Source organism: Seriola lalandi, unplaced genomic scaffold (assembly GCF_002814215.2).
Source record: "Seriola lalandi dorsalis isolate HSWRI2012SDOR001 ecotype SW California unplaced genomic scaffold, Sedor1 jcf7180002054578, whole genome shotgun sequence".
NCBI lineage: Eukaryota > Metazoa > Chordata > Actinopteri > Carangiformes > Carangidae > Seriola > Seriola lalandi.
The window spans coordinates 1,506,612-1,516,981 of NW_019525131.1; the positions used below are offsets into that span (position 1 = coordinate 1,506,612).

A 10,370-nucleotide genomic window follows, 5' to 3' on the forward strand; every position below is an offset into this window, starting at 1 on the left:
TCCTTTCTGAATAGAAAAAACTTCATATGGGAGTGTCAGTGTAGCCATATAACAACAACCTGTCCATCCATGTGGCAGAAATATATATGCCTTATCTCCACAAACCCACCAAATATCTTTAAAATTTCCTATTGTCTCATTACCAGGCAAAAGCTGATCCTTCACCATTACAGTTTTCGGATGTCTCTGATTAGGAACCGTAAATGACACTTTATACTTTTCAGTCCTAACCTTGCCTTTACTCTCATCCGCAGTCATTAAGTACTCCTTACACTCCGATAATCCCATAAACATTCCTGGTCCGCCATAGGTATTATTTGAACAGAAACAGCTATCAGCCATTTTAGCTGTCACAACCATATCATCTGGGATTGCTGTTAGCATATTTTCCTGTTGATCGATCAAATTTATGTAAGGTAGTTTTTCTAACCAAGAGCAATTAAATTTAGGTCTAAACAGATGTTTTGACAAAGACATAAGTGCGTCTGTTGCTGACTGCTGCTGATACAATAGCCATGATAAAGCAAAAGATTGACACATGGTTGATAAAGGTTGAGGTATAGCCTCCAAAATCGAAGGCCATGTGCTTGGTGATGGAACTTTCACTACACATGGACCATTCAATCTTTGGGCTGGGATCTTACCGAATGAGTCCACTGCTGGAACCATAGGTTCTTAGCCGCCCATGTATCTTTAATCTGTAACACAGAAGAGTCAAATCCAAATGCCTTCCATTCAGCTTCTCTCTTTCGTAAAGCATGATCTCGATTTACAATCATTTCCTCAGACATCTTATTAATGTCAAAAAACTCATCTTCTACATCTGGAATCGTCTGTTGAGCTGTCCCAGATGAATCAACCTTATTTTCTTCCACCATCTTGTCTTCAACTGCAAAAATGTCACTGCTACTGTTTACACCAGACTCCAACTTCAGCATAGGTTTCTGGGTTACATTTACTACTTCCTTGAGTACCAAAGAAGTCTCCTTAGGTGGTTGTGTCACATTTATAGCATTTTTAGACATCAAAGTCGTTGTTTCTGTTGTAACATTAATCTTCAAAGTTGCTGTTAAAGTAGTCGATTGCATTGTTACATTAGTTCTCTTGGTGGTTTCTGAAGGCAAAGTAACCAACTTCGTCTGAGTTTTGTTCACTCCCGGGGTTATTGTAGTAAATTGTTCCTGAACTTTTTTAACGGCTGTGGAAACCTCAATAGGCTTCCAATCCTTTATCCTAAGGGTTACCTTACGAGTTACATAATTCTCCCTCCAATAGTTTTGAAATGGAACTAATTTAAACTCTGGCTCCAAATAAGTACACTCATACTCTCCTTGATCTTCCCCTCTAACATTTCTCAAGACTAGTGAACAGTCACCTATAACTCTGGACCACCTCACGTCATTATACAAAAGATACTTCCTCTCCTCACGAGGCACTGTATCTACTTCAGGTCCTGACAACAATATCTCCTCACCGCGACTATTCTTCCACTTGGGAGGATTGTTGCCGCCAGTATTCCATCTCCCACATTTACAAGGAAGATACGCTGTGTTACCCAGCTTAACTGTCACCACAGTCTCCGTAACATTTTGGTCTGACTCTTTTCCGGTTTGGTCTTGGATTCCTATCCCTGACCGGATCTCCGGATCCTCCTGAGACAGGTTCACAGCTCTTTTTAGTCTTTGACGTTTCACACTCCACTGAAACAGGTTCTGCTGTTTCCGGGATATGTCGGAAGTCAATCTCATTGAACCTTTTCTCCTGTCCATCGACTGCAGTGTCAGTTCCGGCACCATCATCAGCGTGTACAGAATCATCACCATTGTCGGTAACATTGACAATTTCCTCTTCCGAGTTCTGTCTCTGGAGATTTGAGCGCTCGCCATCTCGGCTCTGCGAGGGTGGCACCTCCTCTGTTGGTGCTTTAACACAATGTGACAAATGATACCAAGTTGGAGACCCTTTAACCTGGACCGCAGTTCCCGTACTGCGAACAACTTCAAATGGCCCTTCACGGCGTTCGTTATACCACTTTCTTCTAAATACCTTCACGAACACCTTGTCTCCAGGTTGCACTGTGTTCTTCCTTTGCTCATCGAGCCTCTCCTGTATCTCCTCTTTCCTTTGCCTGTCAGAGACATATGTAGATATTCTTTTATGGAAATTAGCCATATATGTAACATATGCTCGCATTTCATCCTCCAACAGAGACAGACTTGGACCCTTTCCACTTGTTCGTAAACAAGGTGTCGGCATCCTTCTTCCCATGAGCAACTCATGAGGTGTCATGTGCAAATCACGTAACTCACTCGAGCGACACACCATTAATGCTAATGGAAGTGCAGTTACCCAATTGAGACCTGTATGTTGACAAATTTTCACTATGCGATTTTTTAAGATGCCATTCATTCTCTCACAAATTCCTTGACTTTGTGGATGATAAACAGCAGCAAGACGTTGTTTAATTCCCAACTTTTGCAAAATCAGTTTCACAGTCTTATCCACAAACTCTTTCCCATTGTCTGAGGATATCCGATCTGGAAGTCCCCACCTGCTTATGACTTCTCTACACAAAAACTTGGCAACTGACTGAGCATCCTTCCGCTTAGTCGGACAAGCTTCAGGCCATCGAGAAAATCTGTCCACAACAACGAGCATGTATCTTTTACCTTCAACTGGTTTTATCATGTCGACAAAGTCCACCACTAACTCTCTCATAGGACCTTTCGGCGTTGGAATATAACCAGGAGGAACCATTACTCCTCTCCGAATGTTATTTTTCAAACAGATCGTACATCTGCCTATGACATAGTCAATCTGTTCCAGCAAACATGGAGCCCAAAATCCATACTCCTTTGTGATCTTTCTTTTAACTTCCCCCCTTGCAACATGAGCTAACCCAAGTGCTTCCTGGATCATCAAACCCAACAGGTCTGGGGGTGCTATTACCAGCCCTTCATGATTTCTCCAAAGACCAGTAGAATCTTGTGTAGCACCTCGATCTTGCCACAACTGTTTATCCATTGCAGATGCTGTTTCCTGCATCAAAATCACATCCCTGGACGTAATTTTATCTTCTAAGTCGACTTCATGAGTGACCAAAAGAACTTTACCTGGTTTGTCTGCACCCGTGACTGCTTTAGCAGCTTCATCAGCCGCTTTATTCCCCTGGGTGACTTTTGACACATCCATTCTGTGTGCTGCACATTTAGCTATTGCTATTTCTTTAGGCTTCATCATAGCCTGCAACAATTTCATTATCTGAGTGTGATGTTGTATTGGAGAACCATCTGTTTTCTTAAACCCTCGGCTCCTCCATACTGATCCAAACAAATGACATACATTATGTGCATATGCAGAATCGGTATATATGGTCACTCGCTTACCTTCTGCTAACAGACATGCTTCAGTTAACCCTACAAGTTCAGCAAGTTGTGCAGATGCAGGTTGAGGTATTGTTTCAGCTTTTTCTACAACAAATCCCTCTCCTTGTGCTCTTACCACAGCATAACCAGCACTCAATTTATCCCCTACACGATAGCAAGAACCATCTGTCCAATATTCCAAGTCTGCTTCATGCAATGGGAGGGCTTTCAAATCAGATCTAAGTTTTGAATATTTCTCAGCTTCCTGAACACAATCATGGGGTTCACCATCTTCTGGGGTTGGCAGATTTTCCGCTGGATTCACCGTAGCACATCTCACTAGAGTGACATCTTCCTGTTCTAAGAGTCTATGATAGTCTCTAAGCCTAGGCATGGTCAATGTGTATTTGCCATAGTTCAAAAGATTTCTGAGACTATGATGTGTGAGTATTGTTACTGGATAACCCATAGTGACTGATGATGCTTTATCGTACATCAAAGACACTCCAACCATTGCTCTGTAGCACAGTGGTAGTCCCAATTCTACATCAGAATATGCAGTAAAATAATATGAAATAGGTTGAGGACTGGTTCCTGTCCCTGTTGGCTGACAAAGTACTGCACATGCATATTTACCTCCAGTAGAAGTAGACACATACAACAAGAAATTTTTAGTATAATCTGGAAGTGCTAATGCTGGAGCTTCTTGTAGTCTCTGTTTGATTGTTTCAAATGCCAAAAGACCATCCTGAGTCCAGGAAAGATTACAATGTAATTGAGCATTACCAGTATCTTTGATCATAGCTCTCAAAGGTCCTGTTAAACTAGCATAATCCTCTATCCATGCAGAGGAATATCCAGCAATACCAAGAAACGTCAACATCTCTCTGACAGTTCTAGGCTTAGGAACCTTTCGAATTGCTTCCAACTGACTCTCAGAAATGCTTCTGTGACCCTGTGTTATTATTTGACCCAAATAAACTACTTTCTCCTGACAATATTGTAGCTTCTTCTGAGAAGCCTTATGTCCCTTCTCTGCCAGTATTTGTAGCAATTTAATTGAGTCCTTGTGACATGTTTCCTCATTTGGTGAGCAAATAATGATATCATCCACGTATTGAATAACAGTACTTGTTAGCATCTGGTCGATCCCTGTCAGATCATCCTTCAATACTTTATTGAAAATGTGAGGACTATGTTTGAATCCTTGAGGCAATCTCTTATACTCATAAAACTGTCCCTTGTATGTAAATCCAAATAAATCTCGGCTTTCTGTACTAAGTGGAACACTGAAAAATGCACCACACAAATCTAACACTGTAAAATGTGTAGCTTCTGGCGGGATTTGAGCTAGCAAAGTGTGCGGGTCTGGTACCTCTGCTGGAAAATCAGATACCACTTCGTTCACTGCTCTTAGATCATGTACCATACGGTAAGAACCATCTGGTTTTTTCAAAGGCAGCAAAGGTGTATTACTTTTAGGGTTTTGTGTTATTTTCAAAACATCAGCCTTTAAAAGTCCTTCAATTTGTGATTCAATTCCTTGAACCGCTTCTTCCTTCAATGGATATTGATTTTTCCAAGGAGATTTAACTCCTGGTCGGAGTTCAACTTTCACTGGTTGAGCTGATTTTACTAGTCCAATGTCAGTATTATGTTGAGCCCACAAACACTCTGGCACTTGTTTCAACATCTCCTCTCTCCTAGAGTCTGAATCTACTTTAGCGCTGCAAATTGATTCGTGTGTCATCCGCACAACCTGTGGTTGTCCCCATCCTTGTGCAGAGATCATAATTTTAATAAACTTTTGATCTTTACTTCTCCAAATGGCATGATTCTCTTTCATTGGTTCAAAGACAACATTTTCTGCTTCCACCATCATCTCTCCTATGTGTTTCTGCTCATATCCTTCTGACACCAATAAAGTTACATGTGGCACACTCTTTTTTATATCAAATTCTCCATTCAAATAGTCATCTCTGTTTATCTTTATAGCTGCTCCTTGTGGTCCTAAAATTATGCAACATGTACTGAGTTGGACTTGATTTGGCTGACGACTCAGCCATTCTTCTGGGATCGACTGATCAGCATTTTTGAAATACTTGAGTGTACAGTGAAATGGATATTCTGGAAGTTTAGCATTGGGCATGTTTGCTACAATGAACTTCTCCCACAGATTAGCTGGTTCCAACAGTTCAGTGCTAAGATTTCCTATCCAAAATACTGAAGAAGTTTCAGCTTCCGTTGTCATCACAAATTGATTAGCAACCTGGTTTGGCACTTCCACTAGACAGCCGTCTGGTGTGCACTTTATTGTACAATTCAATCCACACAATGCATCTCTTCCCAACAGAGCTATAGGTGTACTTTCTGATACCAGTATAGGTATTGTAGTTTTCTTGTGTTTATAGCAGAGCTCGATTGGTTTTGTGAGTGGGATCAGCTGTTTAATTCCCTCAAACCCGATTGTCCGAATCAATTGACCAGACATGGGGAGATGTATAGCATCTTCAGGCCGAATACAGGTGAAAGCAGCTCCGCTATCAACCATTGCCTCCAATGGCTGATTGTTTATTTTCACCTCTATTGTTGGATCTCTCTCCGGCCCTGATACTACCAGCTGACACCCCCCTTTCGAGTCTTCTGGGCACCTCTAGAATCCTGGTTCCGGACCCCTGTAAGGGTTCACCGGCCCTGTGGATGACCTTGGTTGGCCCCTGAATCCTCCTCTGTAATTTCCTCTAGAGTTTCCTCTATAGTTACATTCACGAGCAAAGTGACCACACTGTCCGCAGTTATAACATGCTTCAGAAGATTGTTGAGAATATGGTATAAATCTTCCTCCCCTTCTTCGTCCTAAGGTTCCTCTACCTCTTCCTCTCCAAGTCTGCACCTGACCAAAAACAGGTTGCAGGTAGGGATCGCTTGGACCCATCTGTGTTGGCTAAGATGATTGAAACTGAACCTGGTTTGGTTGTGGTTGTGATAATGATTGATTCTGTGGAGACTGAGTTTGTATAACCACAGCCTGCTTTTTTTCCTTCCTTTTGTTGTCCACTAATTGGACTTGGTTGAGTTTTCGAAGGACCTCTTGATCCTGTTCTTTCTGAGCATTCTCTTTTTTCCTATATAGCTCCACCTGATGGGCTATGTGATCCATATAAACACTCTTCGTCATACTTCCAAGACCTACCACCTCAGCAAGTTTACTTCTCACTGGTAGCGGCAGCCCCTTTTGTACTTTATCTCGCAGTACTGACTGTTCTATTTGACGTTCATCTGGATCATTACCTGTAACATTTCTCCAGGTTTGAAGAGCTCTTGAAACATAGGCTCTTGGATTTTCATTTTGTCCCAGTGGTTCAATGAGGACATTGTCAGGGTGCACATTAGTGGGAAAGGTGTCTCTCAAAGACCTCCACATTTGACCTCTATTTGCTGCAAACAGTTCCGAGTCATTTACAGAAGTTGCCACAAATCGATTAAGTCCTGCTCTCTGGAGGATTTCCTCCATGGCTGGGACCCCTAAGATGTTTGCTAGGAGTCTCTTAATGTCTCCCATGGCAAGTTGTATCCCCACCATAAGTTCTTCTAACTTTGAGATCCACGGATGTGCTCCGTTTTGGAGAATGGGTAATTTCTCCAAGATGTCAGTCATGTCTGTGTTCTGCCAAGGTCTATATTCAAAGTTCTGGCCACGAATTACCACTGGGAGCATTTTATCGGATTTATGTTTTGTTTTTGAACGCAGAAAGTATCTTTCTTCTCCCTTTTCTGATTTCTTTGAATCTTTTTTCTTTAACTCTTTCTTTTTTGTTTCTAGCTCTTTTAAGTATTCTTCTATTTTTCGTGTAGTATATGGTGAAGGGCATGCATCCAATTCTGTAAGGCATTGTTTAATGTCTGCATCAATCTCTTCCTCCAGCTGTTTTTTATTTCTTCTTCGTCTAAGACTATATACTATTTCATCAGACTCATCTAGAGGACTATCACTGTCTGAGTCTCTGTCCCTACTCTCATCCTCGCTTTCTGCGGAACTATCATCTTTGGCTTTTTTCTGCTTTCCCTCTTTGGTCTGTTTTTTCTCTCCCTTATCAGCTCCCTTTTTTTCTGCTCTAGCCAGGAGTCTCCTGACTGTTAGGCCATATGCTCCCATTGGTTTTCCACAATCACTCAGATCTTCCTCTGAATCCTTCTCCTTAGATCCTAACTTTCCTCTGGAGTCAGCATGTAATGTTTTCTTTTTATTCTTAGTGGATGGGTACATTTTAGTTGTTGTCTATGCCTGTCCTGTTTCTATCACCTGATCATTGTCATTTCTGATGCTATACCTCCCTTCCTGGCTCAACATTGGAAGTTGAGGATAAATCTCCTTATACTCCACTTCCTTCTCATAAGGTGGAGGACTCTTGATTGGATCTGTATGTGAAAATGGTGTATTAATTTCTGCCATCACTTTTTCTATTTCTTTTACATTTTTCCGAATTATTTCTATACCTCTGTCATTCTTATCTTTTGCAGCTTTTAAGCGTTTCTGTCCCTCATTTTCAAACAACTGAAGAATGCCAAGCTCTTTTTGTCTTTTTTCTTTACGTTGTTTCCCTTTTTTACCCTTCTTTTCATCTGCTTTATAGGTTGACACAAGTACCTGCATCGTTTTAATTACATCAGGGTTAAGAGTCCCTTCCACTGGCCAAGGTTGATCAATTTAAGGCCAACGTTTATGCCATTTTTCTGATATCTTCGCAATACCTTTAATTAGAGGATTACTCTTTTGTACTACATCAACAGGAGTAATTGTTTTTGGATTTAAATTTTTAACTTTCTTTTTCCACATTTTGATGATTTCCTGTATGTTCACAAATTATAAATCAAAATTAATAACTGGTCCTTTAAATGAGTTAAACTATTTAGATAACTCCCTCTCTTTTTATTAATTATTTAATTAATTAATTAACCATTCTATTTTTAATTAACCAATTAATCACTCAATCAATCAACTGACCAATCTGTTTCTCTATTTGTTTGTTTGTTTATTAATTAACCACTTATTTATTCCTATGTCACTATGTTGCTACTACGTTGCCACAGTAAACAAACTGCAAAAAGTCTTGCCAACTCCGGAGGGATCAACCATTTACTATTATAATAGCTATTCACAGCCACATATGATGTCAACTAACTACACACACAAATCTCTGAGAGCAAAAGCAAAGTTCTTTCCAATATCCTGTAAGCAAAAACTTACAGGAGGCCAACAATCCCCAAATGCTTCAGTTCAACTAAACCACACACGGTCAAGAGCCACTCTTTTACAACTTCTCAACAAAGTATGATTCCAAGAACAATATTCTGATAATCACTCAAGCACAGTAACTGGTCAGTCCGTTGCCAAGCTTCACCCTAGATGAGCCACAGCTGTGCAGCTCAGATTGCAAATAGATGCTCTCTATTAATTTATATCATTCAACCGTATAGAATTATTATCTTTATTTAGTGCTATTATGTGATTTATCAATTTACTCAACACTCATGCAGAAATTCACACGTATCCCCAATACTTTCCACTTTTCTTAAAAACGTCTTTCCTGGAGGCTTATATTTTAACCCTTAAAAATGTCCCCTTATCAGAGGCTCATATGTTATTACAAATTCAAATATCCTCCATAAAGTTCATAACTTTTAATTAAGTATAAATGTCCTTTTTGAAAAGGCTCATACGTTTTAACCAATCCTGAAAACGTCCTTTGAAAAGGCTCATAAGTTTTATTAGTAAAAACAGAATATCTTTCCCTGCTTTTACTGACTCCCCCACTTCTATTGAATATAATAGTTATCGCTTTAACATAAATCTCCTAGCTCACTGCAGCTCTCCCCTAACAGACAGGACAATGTCCACATAAAAAGAAGAAAGAAGATATCTTTAAACACTCATACACTCATACACAGATGCAGCGGCTGCAGAGTCTGACTCCACACCCACAGAGATAAATCATTCAACAAGTAAAACACACAGCAAACTTGTAGCACATAAAAATTCAGCAAAAACACATAGCTAGCAAATCTTATCACATGTAAGGAAATAACTAACATATAATGCTTTAAGTCTCTCTTTAGAGGGCAGAAAGCAAACAGAAAAAAGGGAGGGGTAAAAAACCCTCTCCAACTTTTCAGTATGTTGATTTTAACCAATAAACACACAATACTCTATTTTAAGTCGACACATTCATACTGTCCTATAAGCATGCTCTGCCGCTCCCTTATCTCTTTTTCTTTTTTTTTTTTCTTTTTTTTTTTTTTTTTTCTTAATCTAAATTTTTGCTACCTGAGAAAGACAGCACTTTCAGCACAAGCAGCTTCATACATGACCCGTCGACCACATAAGAGCGGCTACTATCTAGCTGAAGTAATCTGCTCCTCCAGCCCCCCTTTCTGAGGACTGACCTGAAATTCTACCTAGAAAACAACAGGTTTTTTGGCCCGTCTAAAACCACCTCCCTGAGGGTTTTTATCAAATCAGCGGCTACCTTAAACTTATTATTTTCTTCCTTTTCACTTTTATTCCTTTTTACTCTTTTCTCTTCTATTATTTTCTTTTTGTTTTCTTTTATTCTAATTGTACTACTCCCCCCTTTTGCGTTGTGCACTACGCAAAAAGCAGTAAATTTAGAGCAGAGTCTCACTCCACCATCAACACATCATGGCACACATACACACACACACATGATTCTTTACGGTGCGCCCACAGCAGACAACAATCTCAACGACCAAATCAGCACCCCAATGTGTGAGTAATGCTCACCCTTTTTTGCCGGCCTGGAGCGGGGATAAGTGCGTTGAGGTGCGTTGGCAGCACAGCAGGTCGCAGCACGTCCGGAGTTCGTGACGCCAAGTTTGTTGTTTCTTCTCTTGCGATGATGTGATGATGATGAAGGAATCTCTGCTGACACCGGCTCAGTTGTAGATAAAAAGGTTTATTACAAAAAGACACAGCATCTTTGAACA

General features: G+C 40.3%; 1 pseudogene; it reads right to left on the reverse strand.

Moving 5' to 3' along the window:
* Nucleotides 1–6,309: 6,309 nt before the first annotated feature.
* Nucleotides 6,310–7,818, reverse strand: LOC147818475 (uncharacterized; annotated as a pseudogene).
* Nucleotides 7,819–10,370: the final 2,552 nt, after the last annotated feature.